The sequence below is a fragment of the Vicugna pacos genome, chromosome 26 (genome assembly GCF_048564905.1).
Source record: "Vicugna pacos chromosome 26, VicPac4, whole genome shotgun sequence".
Classification (NCBI taxonomy): domain Eukaryota; kingdom Metazoa; phylum Chordata; class Mammalia; order Artiodactyla; family Camelidae; genus Vicugna; species Vicugna pacos.
This window is the reverse complement of record NC_133012.1, coordinates 23,183,576-23,210,549: the sequence shown is the minus strand read 5'-3', so window position 1 is coordinate 23,210,549 and position 26,974 is coordinate 23,183,576. Positions and strand designations below refer to the sequence as shown.

The 26,974-nt window shown below is 34.6% G+C and overlaps 1 long non-coding RNA gene across 3 annotated transcripts in view; it reads left to right on the top strand.

Moving 5' to 3' along the window:
• LOC140689511 (uncharacterized) overlaps positions 1 to 26,974 on the top strand; it is a 193,885-nt gene that overhangs the window by 67,391 nt on the left and 99,520 nt on the right. Inside the window, exons 2-4 of one of the 3 annotated variants that reach the window (XR_012064546.1) lie at positions 3,746 to 3,893; positions 12,376 to 12,538; positions 13,152 to 13,303. This is a non-coding gene — a long non-coding RNA (uncharacterized lncRNA). The remainder of the gene's footprint in view (positions 1 to 3,745; positions 3,894 to 12,375; positions 12,539 to 13,151; positions 13,304 to 26,974) is intronic. The other 2 variants (XR_012064547.1, XR_012064545.1) reach the window with 2 other exon arrangements.

Genomic DNA, 26,974 nt, shown 5'->3' with positions numbered 1-26,974 from the left:
ATCTGGACCCTAAACCGTTTACATATCCTTTTTTTAAACACCAGTTCTGATTCAATATTTATCTAAGACTTACACTGCCTTATTCTTACATTCCATAATACAACATTTAATCGTTAGTTTTGGCCTTAACATCTCAGTAATTTCTTTTTATTATTATTATTATCCTCTCTTTTGGAGCTACTTTTCTCCCCATCATGAGAAGTCCCTGTCAACTCTTCATCAAGATAAAGTGTATTTAAGTCTCCCTCCCTGATCTTAAGATAATCTCTCAGTTTCTTCCAACTGTAACTTCTCTGTTCTCTATTTGCTTTGCCTCATTCAAGTGAGGCTCTTAATGGGGTCTTTAGTCTCTCTTTCTTCTGTTTTTTAGGCTTAATCTCTGTTTCTAACAGAATAGTATCCCTTGCAGTCTAAACCTGAATGCTAACCTCATGGCCTGTTAACATACTCCAAGACCTGGGGCATTTAATTGCATATCTTGGATTTATTAATAATGAACTCTCGAATCTTTAACTCCTTTGGCCTTCATTCAAAATGCTCAAAAGACAAATGGTTTATTCTAAACGCCACGCATTGCTTTTCTTTGCACACTTGAAATTTTAGTGTATATATAGTGGAAATGAAAGTATAGAACAAAAAAGAGTATAGAGAATCCAGAAAACTTGAAAAAGTATTGGATATGCCAAACTAAGAAGTGTAGAAGGTGAAGAAAAATGCTGAGTTTTGACGACTAGATGCTTGATTGTATGATGAATAAAAACTTTGAATCTGAATGGGGACACATTTAGTAGGAAAAAAATTGTGGGTATGTTCAGTCTGAGTTGCTGAAAATGCAACAGGCATAATTGTTTTATAGGTAATTAGAAATTTATGGCTCTAGAATATTGAGAATAACAGAAATGATAGATACAGACCTGCACATTTCACAAGAGATGAGAGGTGAAGTCACAGAAATAGATAAAATTCAAAGAAAACAAATTTTAAAAAGGAAATGAGGCAAAGGTGGGATATTGAGAAATGCTAGCATTTACCACTACAACTTCCAGAATAGCTAAAATTTTTTTTTAAAAAAATCAAAAATATAAATAACATTAAGTAGTAGCTGGAGTGTGGAGCACCTGGAATGCTAACAAACTGCTAGTGAAGGTGCAAACTGGTACAACAACTTTTCCAAACTGTCAATATTTATTAGAGTGAATATATGCATAGCATATCAGCCAGCATGTATGGCTACCAAAAATGTGGCAAATATGTTCGTAACAGAAGTGTATATAATAGCCCAGGGCTTTGAATAACTCTGGTGTTCACAATCAAATGGAAAAGTAAATTGTAATATATTTAAGCAATTAAATACTCTACTGAATGAGAAATAACAAACTATTCTGCACACAAGAAGCCAGATAAAAAGCAAATGCTTAGAAATCAGCTTTAGTGGATGAAAGTCAGCCTTTGTGGAAGGAAGTATCTGAAAGTGGACAAGGGGGTTTGAGAGATGCTGATCATCTTCTACTTTTCCTCTGGTGCTGGAATGACAAATATGCTAACATTTTGAAATGTATGAAGGTATGCTGATTTTTATCATTTCCTGGATGTTCATTTCACTACCAGAAAAAAGTTAAAAAATAATCATAAAAATAAGATGCTTCTTCCATAAAATTAGAAAGACCCTTGCACATGTATTATATGATATGAGTGTACAGTTCTCTGAAACACTGAAACTCCCTGAGGTGAATTGCTCACTGAAATATTATTAGTTCCCAATTATCTTTATTGGTGTTACTTTCCAAAGTTGATTTTAATCACTTCTCTCTTCATTGGGCTTGTAAACTAACCGCTTAGTTACCTGCTTGTAGTCTGAAGCTTTCTATTTCCTACAGATTTATATGATAAATAACAGTTATATTCCTTAGAAAAAAAATTCGTAATTCCGATCAAATCACTCAGAAAGGGGTTGTATATAACACACTGTTAACTATAATAACAACAGCTCTTGCCTTAAACATTCACTGCTCGTCGGTGTTTAAAGGCAGAGATGTAAGGACACGAATTAAGGCACAAGGAATACTAGAAGCTGACACAGTTGTCATGTAAGAATCCTTTCATTTTGCACTACTCACTTGGTTTAGTTAGAGTCTCGAGGCCAACAGAGAGTTTAAATTCTGGGGTCTTGCTTCCACGATGGAGTGCATTTTATGATGGAGACGATGTGGTGTTCAGTTGGTGGGTTAATGTGTTGTGATGGTTGCTGTGCTTGCAGTCTAAAGAATGACTCACCGCTCTTGTATTTATTATTTATGGATTACATAGTGGGCCAACAGAGAGGAGGAGGAAAAGAACTTGCAAACTAAAATCAATACAAATAACAGCCTCTCACAAAGAAATCCCAGGGGCCTAAGTAGCTCTCTCCTCTCTTTCCTCTGGCCGTTTTTTCTCTCTCACTTTTTTTCCTTATGCATTTTGCTCTAAAAAATATTAGCTATAGAGGAGCGTTTCACTATGTTCTATTAAAATTCTTTGAAAGCAGTCATTAACTTTATTTTGCCCTCTATTTTTCCAAAGGATCCTTTCTAAGTTAAATTTATAGAAGGCAGAAACCCTTTGATTAATTCTATAATCTACTATAATTTGTAGAAAATAAATGTTGGACAGTACACACTTTTTAAGACCAGGGAGACAGTCGACTTAATAAATCATCAAATATGCTGATTTTCTAATAACTCTTTCTAACAACGTTCTGAGATATTTTCTCTCTTCCTACTAATTTTGTCAGAAGTGTACATAAACAGATAAAATAAATCAAGAGGCTGTTTCTACATCATATGTGTGTGTGTGTGTGTGTGTGTGTGTATACTATACACACATATTCTATTTTTTTCAGTGTCTCCACATAAAATAAGTTTTTAAAAAAAATTTTCCTGAATAGAAATATACTGACTATGGTTTCACATTGATGTATATAGTACCTCCATATTAAATACAGCCTTTGCTCAGTATCTGCAGGAGTACTGGTTCCAGGACCCCTCGTCCCCACCCCATGGATACCAAAATTCAAAATTCAAGTCCCTCATAAAATACGGCGTTATTTTCATATCACCTACCTACATCCTCTTCTATACATTAAATCATCTCTAGATTACGTATGCAATGTAATACAATGTGAATGCTATGTACATAGTGGCCTTTGCATAACACATTCAAGTTTTACATTTTGGACATTTCTGGATTTTTTAATAAAATATTTTTAATCTGCAGTTGGTTTAATTTGTGGATGTGGAACCTTTAGATACAGAGAGCCAGCTACCTATGATTAATAGAGTGGTACAAAAGAAAATGAAATAAAATGAGCAAAAATGAAATAGTTTATCTTGAATCTGCAATAAAGTTTTTTAAAAAGGAGCTTTTTCAACACTTTACTTCTATTCACTAAGGTTGAGTAATAATTTAGGTAGATGACTAGAAACAGAGTTTATGACTCTATTTAGTTACTTCTTAAGGGAAAAGTGCCATTAAAAATAACCCCTGAGTTATAAACTTAGTTTGCCGGTAGAAATCTCCATAATAATCTACATAGTGAATTGTTAAATAATTTGCTCCAAAATATGAAAAATCAGCGTTGTGCAAAATTATATGTTCTAGTATCCATTCATAGCAAGTATTTGGCTTGTCTGTTTATACAGCTGTATTCTTAATCACGTTCATAACTGGATTATCTTCTTGACTTGGTTTATTTAATTTTTTTTTTTAGTTCAGAAATGGAAATGTGTTTTCATATAACCACAAAGGCTGATGATTGATGGAGACAAGTTGTGAAGAGTTTTGTGGACTATAGAAAATTGATTTTGATTCTGAGCAAGCTATGAAACCATTACATAATTTTCAGTGATCAAAAACTGGTAAGATTTCAGTTTTTAAATTTTTGCTTTCTCTGCTCATTTGACAATAGACTGAAGTGGCCAAGAGAGGAGCTGGGAAAACAGTGAGAAATAATGGATCGATTTGGTAGCAATACAGATAGTAAAAGGGGCTGAGTTCTTAATATATATTTTTAAGGGATTCACTGCCCCCAACAGAATTTCCTGGTGGCTTGGATACTTGGTGTGGAAGACAGAGCTGGGATAAGGAAGACTGAGATGGTTGACCTGAACATTAGAAAGATGGATTTGCTCTTAATTCTAATGCAAAAGCAAGTTTTAGGGGAAAACATATGAATTTTAAGATGTCCATTAGATGCCTATTAGACATCCAAATAACAATGTTAGTCTAGGAGTTAAATACAAGAATCCAGAGTGCAGGAGAGATGGCAGGGCTAAAAGCATAAATTTCCCAAAGATATGTTAAGCATTACACTGTTATTGAATGTTTGGTTGAAAAGATGATAAGTTTTTGGAAATTTTACTTAGCATCTTGATTTCTTCCAAAAAGCTAAATATATATGAATATTCAAAAAGAGGGAAATACAATTTACAATCAGTATCGCCTGAATATTCCAATTGTTTACACGTCTTTCAGAAAGTTAACAAGTCCTTAAAGATAGGTGATATCTATGGAATTGCTTCATCTTTTGAAGAGGCTGTGAAGACTGCCAAGTTTGGAAATCTGTTAATCATACTTTTTAAAAAATTTTAACAACACCTTAAGGTTGTGTGGGAAATAAATGCCTTTTACTCCAAATAACTAAAGCTTAGCAATTTCCCCCCAGGATTATAGTCCAAAGTATTTATGCTTTTGCTTACTAATTTATAGTACATTACATATAGATATCATTGACAAATAGGAACTTAATAATGCAGTCAATTCCTATTATTTATCGAAGTGTTACTGAGCTCAGGTTCAGCTACTCATAGTTAAAGCATCCAACAGTGAAAGACAAGTGTTGGGTAAAAGGAGAATAGCTTTATTGAGGAAGCCAGCAATCCCGGGGAGAAAGTGGACTTGCGTCTCAAAGAGCCATCTCCCCACTCCCCAGGTCGTTTTGTTTTGATGCCTATTGGCCATTGAACAGTTTGTGCCACATCAAAAAGAAAGAAGTGTTTTATGAAATGACATTTCAGGAAAAGTGTAGAGTGAAGAAATATTACAGCAGGAGAATTTTTGTGAGCATCACTGCAAGAACAAATATAAAAAAGAGATTGTAGGCTAACTCACAGAAAGAAAATAGAAATTATTGGGACGTGTGAAAATGAAATTATTCTGCCTTGTTTTCTTCCAGTTATTAACCACTAAATTCTCTGGAAAGAAAATGTGAGATTTTTGTTAATGCATATAGTTTGATCCATACTTCTGATGTTTTTCATCATTTGATAAGTAGTATAACTAAAACATTAATCAGTGACTTTACATTTCTTTAAATTTTAGATATATACTATTTGGGGAAAAAGCCTACTTATAGCAACTCTTTTCTTGATTATATAAACCAGAGGTGTTTGTTTATTAACAATATCTTGATTAGGGCATATAAATCATAACTCAATGTTTTTATCAATGGAGATCATGTATATTTTTACTGAGTCCAAGTCAATAGCACAAATGAATTAATGATGAAGTAGCAAAGACCATATGGTGAATTCAATTAAATTAATTAAGAATTTAATTAGAAACAAACATGTGCCTTGCAGTTTATTAAATATTGAAGGGCATACAAAAGAAGCACAGAGCACAGAATATGTTCTCCAGGTACATAAAACATCATTTAAAAAATACATGAGATACACACCTGAAATAATTAAAGACCAAGATAACTTAGAACTTTGGAATTGGAGTGATCTGGGTATAAAACTTAGAACCACAACTTCTAATTCTATGTCTTTGGGCAAACTGCTTGAAATCTTTCATATTCAGAGCCTCAACTGTACAATGGGAATAAAAAGAAACACACCAATGGATAACTTCAAACATAAAATGAGATATTAATGTAGAATACTTTGTGCAATATCTGGCATATGGTAAACATGTTAAATGGTTAAAAAAATGAGTTCATATCAGTCTGAATGGTAGTTTGATACAATTACATAGTGTCTAACAATATAGAGATGTAATGGTATGGTTGTTAAGAGGGAAGAGTACAACTGTATCCAGGATGATGCTGTATGGGGTGATTAAAAAAATAGCCATAATTTTTCAGATTAGAAAATATTTTTACTTCGTGTCTGATTTTATCTTTATACTCCTCTGCATTATCTGGGTAGTTTTCTATAACAATCATGAATTACCTTTTAATCAAGAAACTGAACAATGAATGGAATATTTTGTGTTTTTAAGGATTTTCTAGAGAAACAGAACCAATAGGAATAGAACCAAATATATATATATGTATATATATATGTGTGTATATATATATATATATATGTATATATGCAATGAGAAATTTATTATCAAAGAATGCTATCTCCTCCACTATTCTGTACTTATAAGAAATTTAGTGCATGCAAGGCTTGAACTTGAATTAACAGCCCAGTATATAATAATAATTGAACAAACATGTGTTGAATTAAATAAAATTCACTCAGTTATGAGTTTTGGGTATATAAACTCACTCTGAAACTGTAACTATAACAAAGAATTTACAGAATCCTTCTAGACGTAGACTAGAAGTGTTATGACACACTTCCACAGCCCCTTAGTAAACAATTTTTAAATAAATAAATAAATAAATAAATAAATAAATAAATAAATAAACCAACCAACCAACCATAACCATCTTGAAGCGTTGTGGTGAGGATGAAAGCATATACCACCTGGCGCAGTACTTGACAGATGCTAAACACCCACTGAATAGTGTCCCTTTCCTTCATGCTACTCCCAGCTCCACCTTTCCCTCTCAATTCAAGGTCAAGTAATTAAATAACTTTTGGAAGACTGTGTGGGAAAGGTTTAATTCACCAGGTTTGGACATTCTCAAGAAAGGTGTGTCTTTAGAACATGAATTGCTATGATGAAAATGAACTGTGAGTCCTTGGAATGTTCTGCTTGATTGTTACTAAGTCCAAGCTCATACTGCTTGCCGCAGGATGGACCAGTAAATCAAGAGACAGGTGTCAGGGAAAGGAATAGCAACTTTATTCAGAAAGCCAGCAAACCGAGAAGATGAAAGGCTAACGTCCTGAAGAACCATCTTAGTTCAGAACAGAGTTTAGGTTTCCTTTATTCTAGGAGGAGAAGGGAGGTGAGGGTCAAATCTTCTTGTGGCATTTTCCCAGGAGACAGGATGTCTGCGAGGTATGCGCAGGTGGTCTGTTAGTCCGAGTTGTAAGCTCCTAAGTCACCTTTTTCCACCCTTATACCATCTAGTACTGGAAAAGAGCTAAGATGCAGGTGTTGTTATATGGGCCACATTCTGAGGAATTATGGTTTGGTCAGTGGTTATCATGCTGTGGGGGATGAACACTGGGAGGTAAAAGTGAAATACTCTAATGCATTCTGTGGAATTAGTACAGCTTATTCAGGCCAGTAGCCTGATTAATACAGAAAACCTTCTGTAGCAAGGCCAGAGAACAAATAGTCCCTGTTACATGATGACTGTTTTGTATGCCGGAAGCTGGTGGTCAAGCCTCAGTATTCATCCCATTAGACTTTCAGGAGCATTGAACATAGTTACTTCTCCCTCTTTGAAACATCTTGTACTAGTCTTCTAGAGTTGCCATAATAAAATATTACAGACTGATTAACTTAAATAATAGCAGTGTATTTTATCATGGTTCCAGAGGTTAGACTTCAAGAGCAAGGTGCCAACAGGGGTGATTTCTGGTGAGATTTCTACAGAATGCATTTTCTACTCAACAGTCAGAGCAGAAGTCAGACACCACTCCCTCTCAGTTTTCCAGTGACTTCTAATCACCTTGCCTAGATTCCTGATGTCATATTCTACTCTACTTTTAGCATATTCCAGCTGCCTTAGATTCTTTTTTTTTTTCGTTTGTTTCTTGAACTCACCAAGCTTATTCCTGACTTGGGCTCTCGTATTCGCTATTTTCTTTGTTCCTTGGTTGGTGTTGTCTTATTATTCAGGCCTAATGTCAAAGCTCAGAAGAGCTTCTCAGATCACCTAGCCAACACAGGGCCCTATCCACACACCACTTTATCACTTTATCTTAGCTAATTTTCTCCATACCACCCATTAGACTCTGAAATTCTTATTTCTGTTTGTTTGTTTATTTAGTGTGGGGAGGTAATTAGGTTCATTTATTTATTTATTTTTAGAGGAGATACTGGGGATTGAACCCAGGACCTTTTGCATGCTAGGTGTGCACTCTACCACTTGAGCTATATCCTCCCCCCTCTCTGTTTATGTCTTTAGATTTCCTTCATCTATAAGAATATCAATATCTTAAAGGCAGGGATTCTGCTCACTTTGTTCACCACTAAATTCCTAATGCTCAGAATAGCATTTGGTATATATTAGGGGCTTAGCAAATACTTTTTGATTGACAGATTGACATAAGAAATGATGCCTAGAGTGAATTAAAAAGACACTATTAGTCATATAAGAAAAAATTTTGAAAAGAAACCTAAGAAACATAGCTGCATATCTATTCCAAAATACTATACCATCTTTGGGCCATAATATAAATGATTCTTTAAAATGTTATCTATGCCAGATTTTTCACCCACATTCTTCATCATTATAATCTTAATAAAACTACTTTACACGCACAGCATGTTCCAGCTTCAAAGTGCTTTATAAATGATAACTGACATTAATTAATTAGTCATTATCAATTGATTTGTTGAATTAATCTCTTTTCTAAAATTTCATTTTTATTGAAGATAATTAAGAAGGTGTCCAAACAGGATCTCAAACCGTATCTAATTATATCTCCTGTGCATATATTGTATGTCAGTAAGAAATGGAAATTCTTTTTTTTGTATATTTCTAAATTAGTACAGTTAAAATGACCTTCAGCTGTCACTTAATTTATTCACGCAGTCTCTCACTTTTCTTTCCAGATCTCAAAATCCTAAAAATGTTCTATGATAATGCATTTTTTATCATAATCCAAAAAGCTCACAGGTGATCAGAATGAACTCACTATTTATTTCTCTTCTTATCTTTCCATATATCTTTTTAAATAATGTTTAGATAACATTTCTGTGTTTCATCACATCATTACTTTATTCTGAGATTTGGGATATTTAAAATTAACAACAACCACCAAAAAAAACAAACACTCTCCATTTTAAGTTTTATATATTTATGCTACATGAAGAATTTCCAACCCCAGCAACAAAATATCAACAAAGTGATTAAAGAATAGTACTCTTCTTTTTATTGTCATTTACAAAGGATTAATGCTTTCACATTCTTCATTCAGAGATAAGAGAAGATGTTTTTAACACTGTAAAACCCAGTCTAATTACCTATTTTATATCATTTACGAAGTATGAATTCCAGAAAGATAATGACACTCACTGAATAGCAGTTTTAAAATTCTCAGTATTTGTGTTTGCTATCTTATCTCTAACTGTCAGTTACAGCAAAACTGAATCAAATTTGCACTATGGAGATCTCTAGTCAATATACCAAAAATAACAAAATATCAAAAATGACTAAGCTTATCTAATAAAGAAAGTAAAAAGCAGTATTTTCTTAGTTTTAGCGCTTTAAAAATTTAACTTTAAATTTGTAGACAACACTATTGACAGTGCAGCCTTAAGTTGAATTGAATGTAGACATTTCCCCCATATTCTGCTTTTATGATCTTATTCACCCTAATTCCAGGAAAACAAAAATTAAAAACAAAACAATCGCAAAGTTTCATGTGAGTATATTAAACATTATTTCTTGTTGAATGTAGTTTCACTAAATACAATTGTGTGATACCTGCTCAAAACAATTGAAATCAACTTAGACGAATGATAGAATATCTCTTTATCTTTACTTTGTGATGACATGGGAAGATTCCTATGACAAAAATGTCATTGCTTTTTCTCTGAATATAGCACAAAATATTTATGAGTAATATGAATTTGTGTCCTTTTCCTATTTGGTCTGCATTCAAATTAGGCATGCTACATTTATAAGGTTAACTTCAAAATATAGCTGTGACTATATGGTAGTTTGTTTTAGTTGCAGTGTAAACGTTTACATTAAGAGAGTAACTGATAGGGTAGCTCTTAGTATCAATTTTACTATAACAGCAATAGAATTTTCCTGCCAAAATCCTAGGGCTACCAGAACAAAGAACTACAAACGAGCATCTGCAACAACAAATAGATTTTTTGTTTGTTTGTTTTTGTTTGTTTTTTAACAATTCCAGAATCAGCCTGGAGGCAGGGTTGGTTTTATCTGGAGGTTCTGAAGGTGGGTCTGTCTCATCTGTCTCTCCTAGTTTCTGGTGGTCGCCAGCAGTTCTTGGTGCTCCTTGTTTGTAGATGTATCAGTCCAACTTCTGCCTCTGTCATTGTGTCTCATTCTCTCTGTTGTTTCCATGTCTGAATTTCCTGCTTCTTGTAAGGACACATATCATACTGGTTTAGAGTCTAACCTAATTCAGTTTGCAAAACCCTATTTCCAGATAAGGTCGCATACTGCAGTTATGGGTGGATGCAAATTTGGATATGGGCACTATTGAACCAACTAGTATAGTCCACTGTCTATTGCTACATGTACAAAAGACATTCACCCAATTGCAACACCCCAAAATTCTTAACACAGACTAGTATTTAAATATCCAAAATCTCACTTAAATATTATCAACTCGAAAATATTCCAAATCTTGTCATCTTAATCAGATATAGTTAAGATTATACATATTGTCATAAGACAGAATGTTTCTTTGTCCATTGATCTATGAAAATAGAAAATAATTTATCTTCTTCCAAAACACGATGATGTGGCAGGCATAAAATACATACTCCTGTTCTAAAAGTGAGAAAATGAAAAATATATATATAGGGTTTATTGATCTAAAGCAAGTTTGTAACCCAGTAGAGCAAATTCTGCTGGGTTTCGAGGCCCAAGAATAATCTCATGTGGCTTCATGCTCTATTAGAATCTTTTGGGCCACTGGGGACAGCCCACCTTCTCAACCCTCTAGGGAAACAGACCTGTCCTTTCTCATATCAGCATCCTTGTCTCTACTCTTAGAATCATTCTTCCTTTATTCTGTCCCATCTCTCTCCCTTTCAGTCCAGGCTGGCAGTGTTTCTGTTGGTATAAAATGCTAAGCATGTTTGCTTGCTATACTAATCTTCAGTAATTCTTTGCTCTTTGCTATTTCTTTCAATTATTGAATCTTTCTTCTAATATTGGATAAATTTTATCATCATAAATGTCTGTATTCTTTTCTAACTCAAGACTGTCTTGCATAAGGTCTCCTGGAGAAACACCGCATGACAATATTGATAGCATTAAAATTCAATTGACAAAATATTAATGAGGATCATGTAATATCTATATCCTGATAGAGACATTAAGATCTCTGGAGGCTTACAATTATGATTTTATCAAATAAATTATTTAAAAGTTAGTTGGTCTCATATTCACTGTGCATTAAGAAAGGAACCAGGCTTTGGGCAAAGAGAAATGTTCATCAGATTCAAAAATAAGATTCATGTCTTTATTAGTGTTTTCCTTGCGGCCATGGTGCTACTTGCTGCAGTGTCTTCTATCAGTTCTTCATCGTGTTCTTAGAAAATGGGAGGATACGGGGGAGTGGGCCTCTGGTGGGGGCTCTGTAGGAGGATAAAAATAGAATTTGTGGATTTATCTACTAGTTGGAAATTTTCTGCAGTAGCTTAAGATGACTTATGACCATGATTATTATATAAATTTTCATGACACCCGTGGGCAATGGTTTGAAATATCGTTTTCGTTATTTTTAGAGAGAGAACCCTAAGATTAACAGATTAAATAACTTGTGCACACGGCAAACAAGTCCCGACCTGGGAACAATGTTCGCAGGACAGGATTTAGGTCTACTATTTTGTAACAGTACAGGGAATCTTTCACTAAAGGCAGAATTCCAGATCCGGATGGGCCTCCCGAAGTCATAGGCTTCTAGTGCAACACAGTGAGGGGGTAACGCACTACACTTAGTCTGAACATCTGGATTAAAATCCAGTCTCTACCTAGGTTATTTCTGATCCAGGGGATGACTTTATGCAGGTTCTTAGCTTCTCTGAGCCTCAATTTCTATCTAGCAAGTCTGCTTCACTGTGTTCTGGCATTTGAATAAGAGCGTATGTACACGAAAATGCTAAGCCTAATTGTTTGGCATGTAACAGGCACTCCTGGAAGCATCCAAGTCAGTTCATTATATCCACACATGCCTCCAGGAAACAAGACTGCAAGTCACAGTTAGAAGTCTATTCCTACCTTTAATGACCCTCAGATTAAGTCTCCGAAAAACATTTATTTAACAAGCCTGTTGTTCTCAGCCTGGCGTGTTTGAAGTACATTAAAAAGCACCTGTTTGGCTCCTGCTAGAAGTCAGAACTAAAGAATGACTAACCCAGTAAGCAGAGCAGAGTCAGGAAAAACTACTGGTGCCTGCTTCAAACTGGAGGTTACGTTTGCTCCGTTAAGTCGACAGACCACACAGTAAGTCTCAAATAGAGTTAACAGTCAGCAACAATGTTTAGGAAAAAGGAAAAGTATACATATCCAAGCACTTCTGTCAGAGGTTACACAGACCTAGAAATTGTAGCCAAAGAGGTTTCGTTCCTTTATTCAGCTAGATATTGAAAGTGTGATTATTAATCATTTGTGAAATTTCTTCATATAAAATTAACATAATTAATACTCCTAAACATTTCCTTGTGGAAACCAGGTTCCAAACTAGTAATCTTCAGACCTAAACGTAGTTTTAAGAGCACAATGATCAGGGGAAATATTTTTAGTAAATTTATCTATTAAGTGCATTTTATATACTCATTCTGTAAAATATGCTCTTGATTCAAAAGTGTAACATTGAGAAACATGAATCCCTCTCCCACAAATGTCATATATCATTGTGTATGATGGATTTTATGCCAGTAAAAGCATATTCTTTAGCATTTTAGAATATTTGACATTTCTCTAAAAAATGGTTTCCTACTTGAAAAAAAAAACCTGTCCAGTTCTCATCTGCAAATATTTTATATAAAATTTCCTTCTGTTTATATCAAAGAAAAGATGCTAAAAAAATAACTGCCTCTACTGTGTGTTATTTTAGATTAGACAGAACAGCAACAAAGGAAAACATCAAAAACAAAACAAAACAAAACCCTTTGTAGCCAAATCCAGAGGGAAGCATTTTCCAGCAGGGTGGACGGGGAATGCACTCTGAAGACGCGGCGATTTCAAGTCTTTCAGTTGGGAGCAGAGGTGCGTTTACATCCAGAGCGCTCATCAGGGCTTGCTTCTTGGCACTTGTCATGCTTCACCTGATCGTCCAGGGATGTTTCTCACCTCAGAGCTTATTTGCAATCTAAGTGCAATATTATTGATTTAAAAACAGTTTCAGTGCTGCATCTTTCCCCCCAAGGAAGTTTACTGTCTAATTAACCCCTTGTTTCTGGGAATCAGAGTCTTCATATTAAAGAAAAAAAAATAGAATTAACAATACCAATGAAAACTGCTGGTATTAAAGTTTCATTCCATTCCCAATATATTCATAGATAAAACAGATTAAATTTGTCTTAAAAATAAGTATTTGTAGATCATACTAAAAGAAAAAAAAATGTACTTGAATGGAAAAGTTAAATTATTTCCAGAGACAAAAATCAAAATTACTCCCATGTGTTGTATTTAGTAGAACTTACACATTGCATAATTGCTTGCATTTTTGAATCATTTATGTGGGATGCAGATGACTTAGAATTTCTGGGTGGCATAGTATTAGTGATGACTGAAAGATATAAAGAATATAAGACTAAATTCTTTGTCAGACCAGTTATATATCTAGGATAGTATTATTCTGACAAAGAAACTGAATGTTAATACCAAAACAAACAGTTGTCACGTAGAGTGGCGATATAAGAAATCATTTATCCGTGATTTTTTTCTAAACTTTTATATTTTGAGTATTTCTCCCTTTTAAAATAATAAACATCATAGTTTTACTAGCTGCTATGTAAACATAGTAAAACCTCAGTTTAAGGAAATCAGCTTTCTAGAATATCCCAGAAACCATAATTATACACTGCCATTAACACACACACACACACACTTATCTCACCCTAAACATCCTCATTGGCTTTAGGGTCCATAGATCAGCTCAAGAATGTACAGCATAAGACAAAAGAGAGAGAGAGAGAGAGAGGAAGAATTTAATCCAAATTTTAAGACTATACCTAATACCCTATGTTTTGTTAGGTAGGTAGGTAAGTCGGGGCACCTGGCAGATGGGTGGAGGAGAGGGAGGATATTCTGGAAGATGGCGTTGTGCCCACCTCCAACATAAAGGGACTTTGCTTCCTCTAAATGAGCACCAGCAAGAAACCTGGTTGGAACCCGACAGCCACGACTGCACGATAGCAGAAAGGGCTTAACTGGACATGACCCAATGCTCAATGTATTATAATTAACATTACCATTTAGTCTCCCCCACCCCTACTTTTTTTTTGTTTTTTCCTATATACACCATGGGTACGGACATGCTCAAAGGGGCCAAACATGACTAAGCACTGCAGGGACAAGAACAGTCAATCAATCAAGAGCCCACCTCTAAGTGAGGGTATCAGAGGCAGGGGAATAAAAAACCCGCCACTTTTCCAATCTTGAATCAGCCCGCCTCCTGTTCTTAGAGGTGTACTTTTCCTTTTTTAAATAAATCTTTTAAAATCTTTCACTACACAATGCACTGTTTCCCAACTGTGAACTTACCTTTCGGGTATGATATGAACTGAGGTCTTTATCTTTTGGGGTAACTGTTGTTATATGTCTGAGAAGAAAAAGATGTCTATTATGGATGTATGAAGTCTGTAAAAAAGAATTTTCACACAGATGCTAATAAAAGGATAGAAGACACAGAAAGTCAAGGAAGGAAAATGGAGATGCTAATCGTAGTTTGAACAGAATTAAAAGCAGTAACAGCTATGACAACAGTAGACACTGATGGCAAAAGTCTTCCAACAAACAAAGAAAAAGTGAGATGAATCAGAGTCTCCTTGGGTTGGGGGGTTAGGAAGTTAGTCATTACCCACCTTCACCAATTTCAGGGACACTTTGAACGCACATGTGATGACATGAACACTTTCCATATCGTTTCATAATGACTATTTACTTCTCAGACAACTTCACGAAAGAGAGAACTACTTTAAGCAAACTGCATTTTTATCTTCAAATTCCCTGTAACATGCACAAAACTTGACACAGCTTTCTGGATTTTAGTGTTTTTGTTTTCCCTTCAAGTGACAACAAGTAGGACCATCCTTTCTAAAATTAATTTTGTTGTGTATTAAATATAAAAATAGATCAGTGTGCAGAACATCAGAAGTGAATTTGTTAAACATGTTGAGACTTCAAATCTGTTTAAATTTTAAATACAAATTTATATCTAGTGTTTCCTAAATATTAATGAGTTTTCAAAACTCTGCAGGTTCGTACAGCATCTTAAATTCTGAAATCTGAAAAACTTCTTGTTAAACACAAAACATTTACAGGGATTAAAATTTTACCTGTGGCAATTCAGTAAACTATTTAATCTTTCAATTTCCCTTTCTACTAATCATCTTGTTAGATATTAGGACAGAAAAATCTTGTTTTCTTAGTCTAACATTTCCAAATTAGCTTCAAAATAATAATATACAGAGGCAAACAGTGACTTTTTTCCCAAATAAAACTCTTTGCTAATATACTTTTGTAAATTGCTAGCTTAAAGCAACATAGATTATTATTATTATTACAATAGATAGGTCTCAGAAAGTTTAATAAGCAAAGTTCAATCTGTGGGTTTCAATGAGTTATTAAAATTTATCAAAAGTCTCTAACATTCCCCAAAACATTTATATCCACAGACTTTCCTTTTCCCCCTTACCTCTAGCCTAAATCCGAACCTGAAATAGAGCTTTTTATACTTGTTAAAGACCAGCTGTTTAGAGGGCTGTTAAAAAAAAGCTGTTAAACTGCTTTTCTTTAAAGCAGTTTAAATTTGCATGATAAAAATGGAAAAACAATTTAGAAGGACCACGTTACTTCTCTTTCTCAGCCTAAAAGTAATTGTATTGATAGGTCTTCATTTTCAGTGAAGTTTGTTTCTTTGCTGGTTTATTTGTTTTGTGTTGGGAGCTTTTTCTAATTGTTTGGAGGGGGTAATTAAACTGTAAACTAAGCATGATAGGAATCTTGGCTGAGAAGTCTTAATTGCACTATTGTGTAGGGCCATAAACACTTTTCTGGGCTTCCCCTAGAAGGTGGCCTGACCTTGTTAGAACGTGGTCCACAAGAAAATGTGTCAGATCATGCGAAGTTGAAAGGGCAGTGAAAACATGGGGCCATTGAAGAGCTAATGTGGGCAGTGCTACTGATTAAGCAGTTGAAGTGCACTTGGTGTTTATCTCTTTGTGCTAACTTCATATGTAGCAACTGTAATAAGGCCATTTAGTGCCATCATGACATTTCTGCTTATCCAGATGTCACATAAATTCAATTAATTTCAACAATATCCATGTCTTCAAAGAGCATACGCTATCTCTAGGGAACGTTTGTGCAATCTACGTGCCAGATGTGAAACCAGAGCTATGAATCAGCAGTTTTCTGACTCAAAATTACAGAATGTGTGGTCTGACCTCACCGTCCACATGAAGGGATAAAGCAGACCACAGACCTGCTCCACACAATGTGTGATGTTAAGACATAAACAGTACAGTAATTTGAATTCTCTTACATTATGCTCATTCAGTTCTGCTGTGCCATCCTTTATGTGCTGTGCACTGGTGTATTTTGTGTGAGAAATTAGAAATCTGTTTGGCAGAGTAAGTGCATTCCTCCTTTAAAATGATTCATTGTATTTCCATAACTGTTAATATCTTCTCCTGATGGTGTATATTCCACATTAGAGAATCCACATATTTTCCTATTCCAAGATACCCAGTTCTTATCTGTGATGGTTAATTTCATGTGCCAATTTGACTGGACTAAGGCATGCCCAAATAACTGGTAAAACTGTATTTCTAGGTGTGTCTATTAGGGTGTTTCTATCAATTAATATTTGATTCAGTAAGCTGAGTAAAGAGATTCCCCTCACATATGTTTGCATGGGGCATCCATCCATGGATGGTCAGAAGAGAACAAAAAGGTAAAAGAAAGGCATATCCAGAGGGAACTCAAATTTGAAAAGATACATCCACCCCAGTGTTCATAGCAGCACTATTTACAATAGCCAGGATATGGAAACAACCCAAATGTCCATCAACAGAGTGGATAAAAAAGATGTAGTATATTTATACAACGGAATACTACTCAGCCATCAAAAATAAAATAATACCACTTGCAGCAACATGGCTGGACCTGGAGATTGTCGTTCTAAGTGTAGTAAGCAAAAAAGAGAAAGAAAAATACCATATGATACCATTAATATGTGGAATCTAAAAGAAAAAAAAAAGACACAAGTGAACTTATTTACAAAACAGAAACAGACTCACAGACATAGAAAACAAATTTATGGTTACCAGGGAGGAAAGGAGTGGGAAGGGATAAATTAAGAATTTAAGATTTGCAGGTACTAACTGCTATATTGTAAAATAGATAAACAAGTTTATACTGTATAACATGGGGAACTATATTCAATATCTTATAGTAACCTATAATTTAAGAAAATATGAAAAGAAATATGTATATGTATATGTATGACTGAAATATTATGCTGTACACCAGAAATCGACACATTATAAACTGACTATACTTCAACTAAAAAATTAAAAAATAAATTTTTTTAAAAAGGAAATTCTCTGCTCCTTAAGCTTCTCCTGTACTTGGGCATTGGAGCTCCTGGTTCTCAGACTTTTGGACCGAGTTATACCACCAGTTTCCTGGTTCCTCGGTTTTTCAGATGGCAGATCATGACATTTCTTGGTCTCCAAAACCAACTAAATCTACAGATAAATCTCCTGTATGTGTCCTATTGGTTCTGTTTCTCTGGAGAAGCTGACTAATCCAATATCTCAGCAGAGTTGAAGATGTCATAGAGCATTCACACTAGGTGGGTTTATTGTGAAGGATAAGAGGCTGGAGAGAACTGTGTGTATGCACCCGTGTTAAAACAGGTGGCACGTGTATAAAATGAATCAGATCATAGTATGAATGCAATATAAAATCAAACCAAAGGAGAATTGCTGTGACCCAGAAATTATCCAGTATTTCCTGTTTAGCACCTCCATTTTCTTGTGAATTCTTTTTCCTTTCTTTTCCCTGTGTCATAGCTAATGAAAAGTCATATTTTCACCCTCCATCATTTTAGAAACACTACAATAGATTCATTTTACTCCAGTCTTGGACTGAGTGATTAAATGCAAATTAGAAAATAAATCGCCCAATCTAAATCTAACAATTTTTAACAGTGCCTTAAACCATCAAGTATTTCATAAAGACGTTCAAGCAAGGAGAAATTTGGAATTTCAAATAAAGGCAGCATCCACGTGCTTTACGCATAGATGGCGGTGGTGGTTGAAGTTTTCTTCCCTTTAGTGGTTTAGAGGGCTTAGCGTTTAAGTTCTGTTTTTACTACTTGTGGTTTGATATATTTCTTGTTTAGATATACTTTTAATCTTAAAAAATGGCTAGACTGATACAGCAGTATGTTTCTCATTGGTCTCAGATTGCTGTTCTTTAAAAAATAATTAGATAAGAAGAAAAGGTCACATAAGACAAATTCTTTAGGAAAAGTAAAGATTTCAAATGCAGAGTTGTTGAGAGCATGTTAAGTCCTCGTCAAGGGAGACACCATTTCTACTTAGCTCTTCTTAGGTAAAGTGACGGTAGTGTCTTCAGTGAACCCTGTGTCATTCTGGAGTAAGTAGAAACGTGTGAAAGAAAATATGTGAAGGGCAACTTGAAAAAGTGAACTGAAGCTAGAATGTTTCAAACCTTTGTGCATGGCAAGGTTCTTTGGCTAATATTCTGCTTTATATTCAAATTAAATATAAAGTGATTAGAAGCACTTGAATTAGAGACTCTTCCTGTGATGACACTGGGAGCTGGAGAGAAAATTAAGTTAGGAGGATGAAGTTTGGTTTGATGAAGTACAGTTGCAAAATTATGCCAGTGTCTGTATCAGTTTATTATTTGGAAAAATAATTGGGAGGAAGCAGTATTATAATAGTATTTTCATTCAAGGTTTTCATCCTGGAAATGTTAATTCATTTATAAAAACTACAGTCATAAAAGCATTGCACATCTTGATTTTAGTTCAGGTTCCCCTAAAGTGAAAAAGAAAAATCTTTCCATGTGTCAATTTCTGATCCAAATGCAGAAACCACAGTGTCATTTCTCAAAGGAAATAACCCCACCATTGCCCTGCCTAGGACTTTATTAGATTTAATACTCAGAGCTCACAGTCAGCTACAGCTAGTGAATCCCTTGAAAGCTGGAAACTTGGATTATCTTTTGTCTACATTTCTATTACACAAGCTGTTGTTAACCTTCCATTCCCAACTTGAACCTACTTAATGGCTTGCCAACCAGCAGCTGCACCTCTGAAAGCCTCCAGCAAAAGAAAAGCTGTATTTCACATCTTAAGTGTAGTGTCCATTTCCAAGAAGAAAGGCAATGTGATCTTTAAAAGTCTGTTTGTACCTGCAAAGTATCGCACATCTGCATTATGATATTCTTCCTGGGGGATCAGCATGTGGATTATTCCACAACTTTGAGAAGTGATGGAAATACTTCAAATTAGCATCCTGAAAGAGAGAAGCCCATGGCCAGGCATATCCTCACTTCACAGAGTGGAAGGTGAGATTTACTAATGACTAAATCCATAGAAATGATAGGAGTTTGTATGGGTAACTTTGGTAATCTTCAAGAAACCTTTTGTTTTCCTTTATTTGCCTGCTGGTTATTTAAAAGAGAGCAAGGATGGCAAAAGTTTAACTCTTCATAATGCAACTTAAATTTTCCTAGTTCTTTATATGCTACAAGCACACATCGAAATGCTCCAGATTACGTAAGGATCATCATAATGAGATAATGGTTTACCTATATCACATATTAAGATTAAAATAGATGTTTATGAATTTTCTTTTTCAGACACATGTAAACTATGAAAAAAGTAGTTCTTCTCAATGCAACAGAAAATACTAATTTTCTCTGGAAAAAAATGACATAAGTCATTTAACAGACTAGTTCTTCACTGTGCATCCTGGGGTCACATGCTCTTATTAAATATATAGACCAATATTTCATTATTGATAATATTCTGATTAGTTATGAAGGATTATTGTATGTAAGCAAGAGTTTTGTTGCGTATAATTCAATACTCTCATTCCACATTTAGAGATCATAGTAGAGGAAGTATTCTACTCAGGTTACATACTTAACATGAAGGAAACAAACAGGAAAGCAACAAGAAACCATATTATTCAAATTCCTCATAATAGTTTTTTACAGTGGCCTTCCATGATATAAGGATATTTCCAATGAAAAGAACCGTTCTCTCCTTTCATGTCATGTTATCCTAAACCAAAACACACATTGTCTCAAATCATCACCCACAATGGGACTGACCTGTCCTTTATGGCTTTGACAAGAGCTTAGAAGCAAAGTCATATGGACTCTATGACTTAGCAACCAACCAACCAAAATACTTACAGAATTCATGGCATGATGACTGATGCTTTACAAAACACAGAAACACTGACCCTTCTTGATAATCATGCTCATAATGTAAGTGACTAAAATAAACACTTACCCTAAATGAAAAATATGATTAGTATAGGAAACTCATGGTACTCACAGTCACATTTTCAGTAGCCGTAGGACTACTCAAAAAATACTTCTCCCATCCATGGCATACACAGTAAATCTTAAAACCATGGAGCAACAAACCAGAAATTTTAAAGTTCAAAAGAACCAAAATCAGTTTATGGACTCCCATGTTTTCTGCATAAAGAGACTGAAGTTGAGGGAGGTCAGGTGATTTGCAAAGTTACTAAAGAGCCCAGATCATCTAACTCACATTCAAACTTGGTTCTGCTGTGTGATTTAAAATATAAAATCAGTATATTAAGTTTTACCTTAAAATATTTGAAGCTTACCAGAAGCGTTGAGGTTTGCTATTATTTAGCCAAGGCCATATTGAAAGGGTCTTTTCCACCGTTAGAAACTCATTCAGTGACTGAATACTACTGTCCTTATTTAAGTATGTATGCAATTTTATCACTTCTTTAAAATATGTTACATGATCGTGGGTATTGGGTAAGGTACAGTAGAGTTTTACTGCTGCTCTGTTGGAAGGAAGTTGATATGGAAGAACATTGCCGATAATTCAGTATTTCTATTTGTACTGCATTGGAGAGGTGCATCACTTTTCTCTAGGTTAGAAATATTTTAAATGATCTTACTGAATAACTATAACTCTGAATACTCATTTATGCTGAAATGAAAGAATTTAGAAATATTTTCAAAATTGCATTGTCAGTTTGGCTTTTCAAAATTTACACATGCCATCCTAAGATTTTTTTTTTTAATCTTAGATACAGTGTGGTGCATATCATTCAGCTTAAAACATGTTGAAACTCAAATTCCAGACATGTATTGAGAATATTTCTAATCTGTTTCACTCATTAGCAGTGTAAAAATTTTTGCATTGTCGATGAGCATTTTCTATTAGAAGTATATTTACCTTGTTCTTAAAATTTGTTAAATAAGAGTGGTTCCCAAAGTTAGAGTGCACTAGAATCACCAAGAGGGCTTCTTAAAACACAAATTGCTGTCAGTTGATCTGGGTTGAGCCAGCGAAATATCATCTCTAACAAGTTCCCAGATGATGTTGATATTGATAGTCTCAGAGCACACTTTCAGACCCCCTGGGAAGTTAATCCTCAAGAATATATATAGCAATAAATATTTATGATCAGAACATTATTTTTTAAAACCACCATTCAAAATGGGATATTCTGATTTTTGGTCTCTCAGATTAAATAAATAACATCAGTTATTCAATTGAATGCTGACATGGTATTAAAATGCAACATTTTAGATCACCTCTTACTCCCCACTGTCTTTCAGGCTAAAGAATCAGTAAGACTCGAATTATTTGGGAAATATTACACCTAAAATCAATTCTATGTTTAGCTTGGAATACATGTTTAATAAACCATGAGCTCCAAAACATGAAATGTGACTCTAGTCTCATCTGGATTCATTAGTGACGATAGAACAGATAGAATTGTTATCAGATGTCTTGGTCCACTCATCTCTCTATCATAATGTGTGTTATGGAAAAGAAAAAGGAAATGGTAAGTTATTGACCATATGGACAAGCTTTCCAAACCAAACAATATTTCTAGGTATATGATCAGAAAGGACAAATGAAAGTGAAAAGGATCAGAAGAACTGGATTCTATTCGTTATTGTTTCATTATTATGTCTAGAGACAAATTTTGCAAACTGTCTACACCTAAATCTCCTATTTGTGAAATGAAAGGATTTTCTGGATGAGCTCTAAAGTCTCCTTTATTTCTGAAGTATACTGATTCTTTGTTTTTGCTGCTATAAATATTTTTCAACTTGCTTGCTCAGAACACTGGTATTCTGACACTGGTCATGATCAGTGTTATTATTTAGTAAAGTAAATTAATTAGGTGCTCTCTAATTGAGGCAGCCATAACAAAAATCAATTGGAAGTCATTAAGAGATCATAATTACATTTGAACAAGCTCCACTATAATTCAAAATTCATGTTGCTTAAGTAAATGGGAACTTTTAATAAACTCTCTCCCATTAATTTTAGAAAGATTTAGCAATTATAATGATCAGAGTTGTATCCACATATTTGCCACAGGAATACCGGTTAAAATAACCAGCATAATGATTAAATGGGCAAGAGCAGAGGAAATAAATACAAATCTCTGAATAGTGTAGGCACAAATGTACGTATCTAACTTTTTAGATTGCAAAACGTAACACTCAGATGAAGCAATCATAGGAAGAAAATTGTCCTCCCAAATGTCAGTTAATGTTTGATCAAGTGTAAAGTTGTTCTATATGTGAGGAAGAGTCATTAGAGACCCAGAAGGAAACCAAATCATAAGCATGTTCAGGTGACTGACCATGTAAGATGTTTTAGATTAGGGTCAGAACCTCCAGTCTAAATTAAATACTTTGCTTAAAGAAATACTCATCAATTTGCAGTTAGCATGAGTATGACCCAGAATGCAGGGGAAAAACAGCTGTTGATGTGAGTGTGGATCATAAGTCTAAAAATGACATTTACTAAAAGAACAAAATGAGAACACAGATTAAAAAAAATTACAGAAGAGCAAAAAGATGGGTTTTTTTAAACTCAAGTAATTCTATTTGGAGTCATAATTTCAAGACCCAAAATAAAAACCAATTTATTAAACAGGAAGGCTTGAGAGCAGCATTCTGGTTTTGTGGCAAATTGCATTTTTCAGGATTAAACAAGGTGGCTGGAAGAAAATATCTATTATGTTGTACAAATCCCCCAGCCATTTGCTTTTAAGATATTCTTATAATAAAATATTAATTCCTTACCTTTAGGTTTTGGTAGTATGTTACCATTTTCTTGTAATTGGCATTTCAGTTTACCTGGTTCTGTTGAGATTAGTATTTTTTTTAAGTATTTAATAAAACTCAAAGCAAACAGCAGTCTTAAAACTTGATGGCAGTTATAAATCTGAAAACTTGGTTAAAAGTGTATCTAGTTGCATATTGTGGAATATCTCCAGTATGTTAGCCACATGGAAAGAAATAATAGGCAGCTTCAAAACACTAAAATGTGTAAGAACATAAAGGGAAATCTGACTATCATAACCTATTTTAAAAGAGAAATCTGATTAATATCCATGTTCACTAAATAAAAATGTACACACTAAATGCATACAAGCAGTATGCTGTTTTGCTGATTAAAATAAATAATTAAGCAATTACAATAATACAATGTTAAAACAAGAATACAGAGCATTTCATACAGCAGACAGTCTCGTTGATGGTGAACTTTTAGAATCAACATACATGATGAAAACAGATTGCCCAGGAATTGAAATTGGTATAATTTGGAAAGCAAATATGAAGGCAGAGATACTGGAATTAAATGACTCATCAAACCATCCACTTTATGCAGAGGAATTTTTATTTGTGCAATTTAAACCTCAGTTAAGAATAAAGCTGCTTCAGACTCTTGTGAACAGAAATAGGGATTTCATACGTGAGTCTTCAAATATATATACTCACACATGTGCATAGATACTAGTGAACCCCTCAGGGTTGAAGTTAGAACAGATCACCAGTTACATAAGAAAGAGTCATCTGAGTTCAAACTCAGTTTTTGTTTTGTCTTATATTTTAAAAGATAGAAGTTTGAAACTCAAAGCACTTTATTAATGTTCACTTACTTTTCAAAAAAAAAATCTGTTAATCCTTTTTCTCCAAATGTAGTTTCCAGATTGTCTATGAATTGTCCAAAGACTTGCTGACATGAGGATACAACAGGCCAGCCCCCTCTCCTTGGCGGGAGCTCCGCATGAGAGCTTGCTGGGGCTAAGACCTTGTCTTCAGACATCTTTGACTTTCTTTCTTTTCCCTGTTTTGTGTCTCCTACTCCCTTTCTCCCAAAAGTAATCCCTCAGTAAGTCCCTTCCATAAAAATCTACATTTGGAGGGAGGGTACAGCTCAGTGGTAGAGTGCATGTTTAGCAGGCATGGGATCCTAGGTTCAATCCCTGGTACCTCCATTAAATAAATCTAATTACCCTCCCCCCCCCAAATCTGCATTTCAGCTTCTGCTTAGAGTGGTCATAACTTAAGACATCCCTTCTTGAGGACAAACTTTAATACTCCTGGACAAGTAACAGGTTATTCTACCGATAGATAGTCTGAAGCCCTGGGTGTCCATCAGAGATGGTTCACATCTGTGCCACGAGTTCTTACTCTCACTCTGAGCATGAGGGAGGAGACTAACCCTCAGGGAGGTTTTCCATTCAGGGCTTGCGATGGAGACAGTCTAGGTCTCAATGGCTGCAGTTTTGAATATTAGAGCATATCTAATTTATCCACATACTGTCCTTTCCCTAAAACATTCACACATGACCAGAGGAGCAGACATAATCAACACTCCTCTGAAGGAATCTCAACTTTGGAATTGAGGCTTGGTACCCATCCAAATGTCCCCTTTGTGTGCTGTCCTTTCTTGTTACCTCTGTTAACTGCTCTCCACCAGGTACACTCTTTTCCATCTATTCTGATCACTTTGAATCTCAAAGAGAAGGAATCATGATGCTGCTATGCAATTATCCATGGTTCATGTCCATATTTTGTAAAACATGGCCATAATCAATACACGAGGAAGGCACACCACCATGGTCCACTCGGTAGAGCAAAGACCCAGATATCCACGATACATTAAAATATCGATGCTATGCCACTGCCTTGCTAAGAACTGTTATATTACGTTTGCATCAAAAATGTTTAAACTAGGTCTAATTTCAGAGCTCTTACTCAACACTAGTTATCACTGCTGATGATAAAAATGAAATAGCAGGGTCTATTATAAACATATTAGAGAGCAAATTTAGAAAAAGACACTAGAAGACTTCAATATTTACATAAAAATTTATGAGTTAAAACAGTCATAAAATTTTCAAACACAAAAATACCAAAATAAAAAATGGTAAATTGAGTAACTAGTTGGAAAATTTATCTGTAGAGAGTTTTGGCAGTTTTAGTATTTAGGTGATAATACTGTGCACGATTATATTTGGGTGCACTGATGTGGGTAAAAATGGAGATTGTGTTGCAAGTTATAAGGTCATAGAGTTTATTATACAAATCAATCAACCAATCAAAAAGTATTGAGTTCTAAGAAGAGAGAAAGCAAGCATATAAAAGATGACCTTTTAGTAAATTTCTGCATTATTCTAGTTATGAATTGATAAAATGACTTATGGACTTCATGGACATGAAACTTTTTGCCTCAAGTATTCAAGTATCATAAATTTTAGTCTGAGTTTTTCTGATGGGTTTGAGAAATGACTCCTGATTAAATTAATTTATTAACTACATCTGAAAGGGCACATTATGTGCAACAATACGGATGTATGAGAGAACAAACCTCCTCAGGAAAAGAGAAATAGTTTAATGTGGCTGCAGTAGGGGACAGAGGGAGGGTTGTGAGCACAGGTGTTACATGCAGGTGACGCATTATAAAGGGAGTGCATGCCTTATGAGCAGATTTATTGACTTATTTTATTAATGTTCCTTAAAAGTGGCATCAGAATCATCTTGGGGTATTCTTTAAGAATGCTGTATGTCCCAACAGGTACTTTTATGATCATTAAAGATCAAGAACCAGCCTGCAAATAATAAAGAACCCTGAAAGAGTTTGAAACAGAAGTGTGACAGAGAAGTGAGGGAAGAAATAAGAAAGGAAGGAAGAAGGGCAGAGAGCTATTACCAAATCCAAAGAAATGTAGAATATATGGAATACAATCAAGTTCTAAGTTAGAGGCTGTGCGTCATTATTGGAATTATAGATCTATTTCATCCCACTTTTTCAATCTGTGTTGGATAAGATAACTCAATAAAAATAAAGCTACAAGAGCATGTTTGGACAAATTCAAGAATTACCGTAACAAACACTTCCAAATAAAGCACATAATGAAATGGGGAATTCCATCACCGCCTTTTCTCCTTTCGAACAGTCCTCTCAGGAGGCGTATTATCTTCTAAGCAATTTCAATATTATAAAATTTCAACCTGATTGAAATTAATTTGTACCTCCCTTTTGCTAACCAGAGGATGTGGTTATATCTCCAGTATATTTTTAGAGGTGGCATCAGGAATGGAGGAGTAAGTTTTGATGATTCAGTGGCTAATACTCTG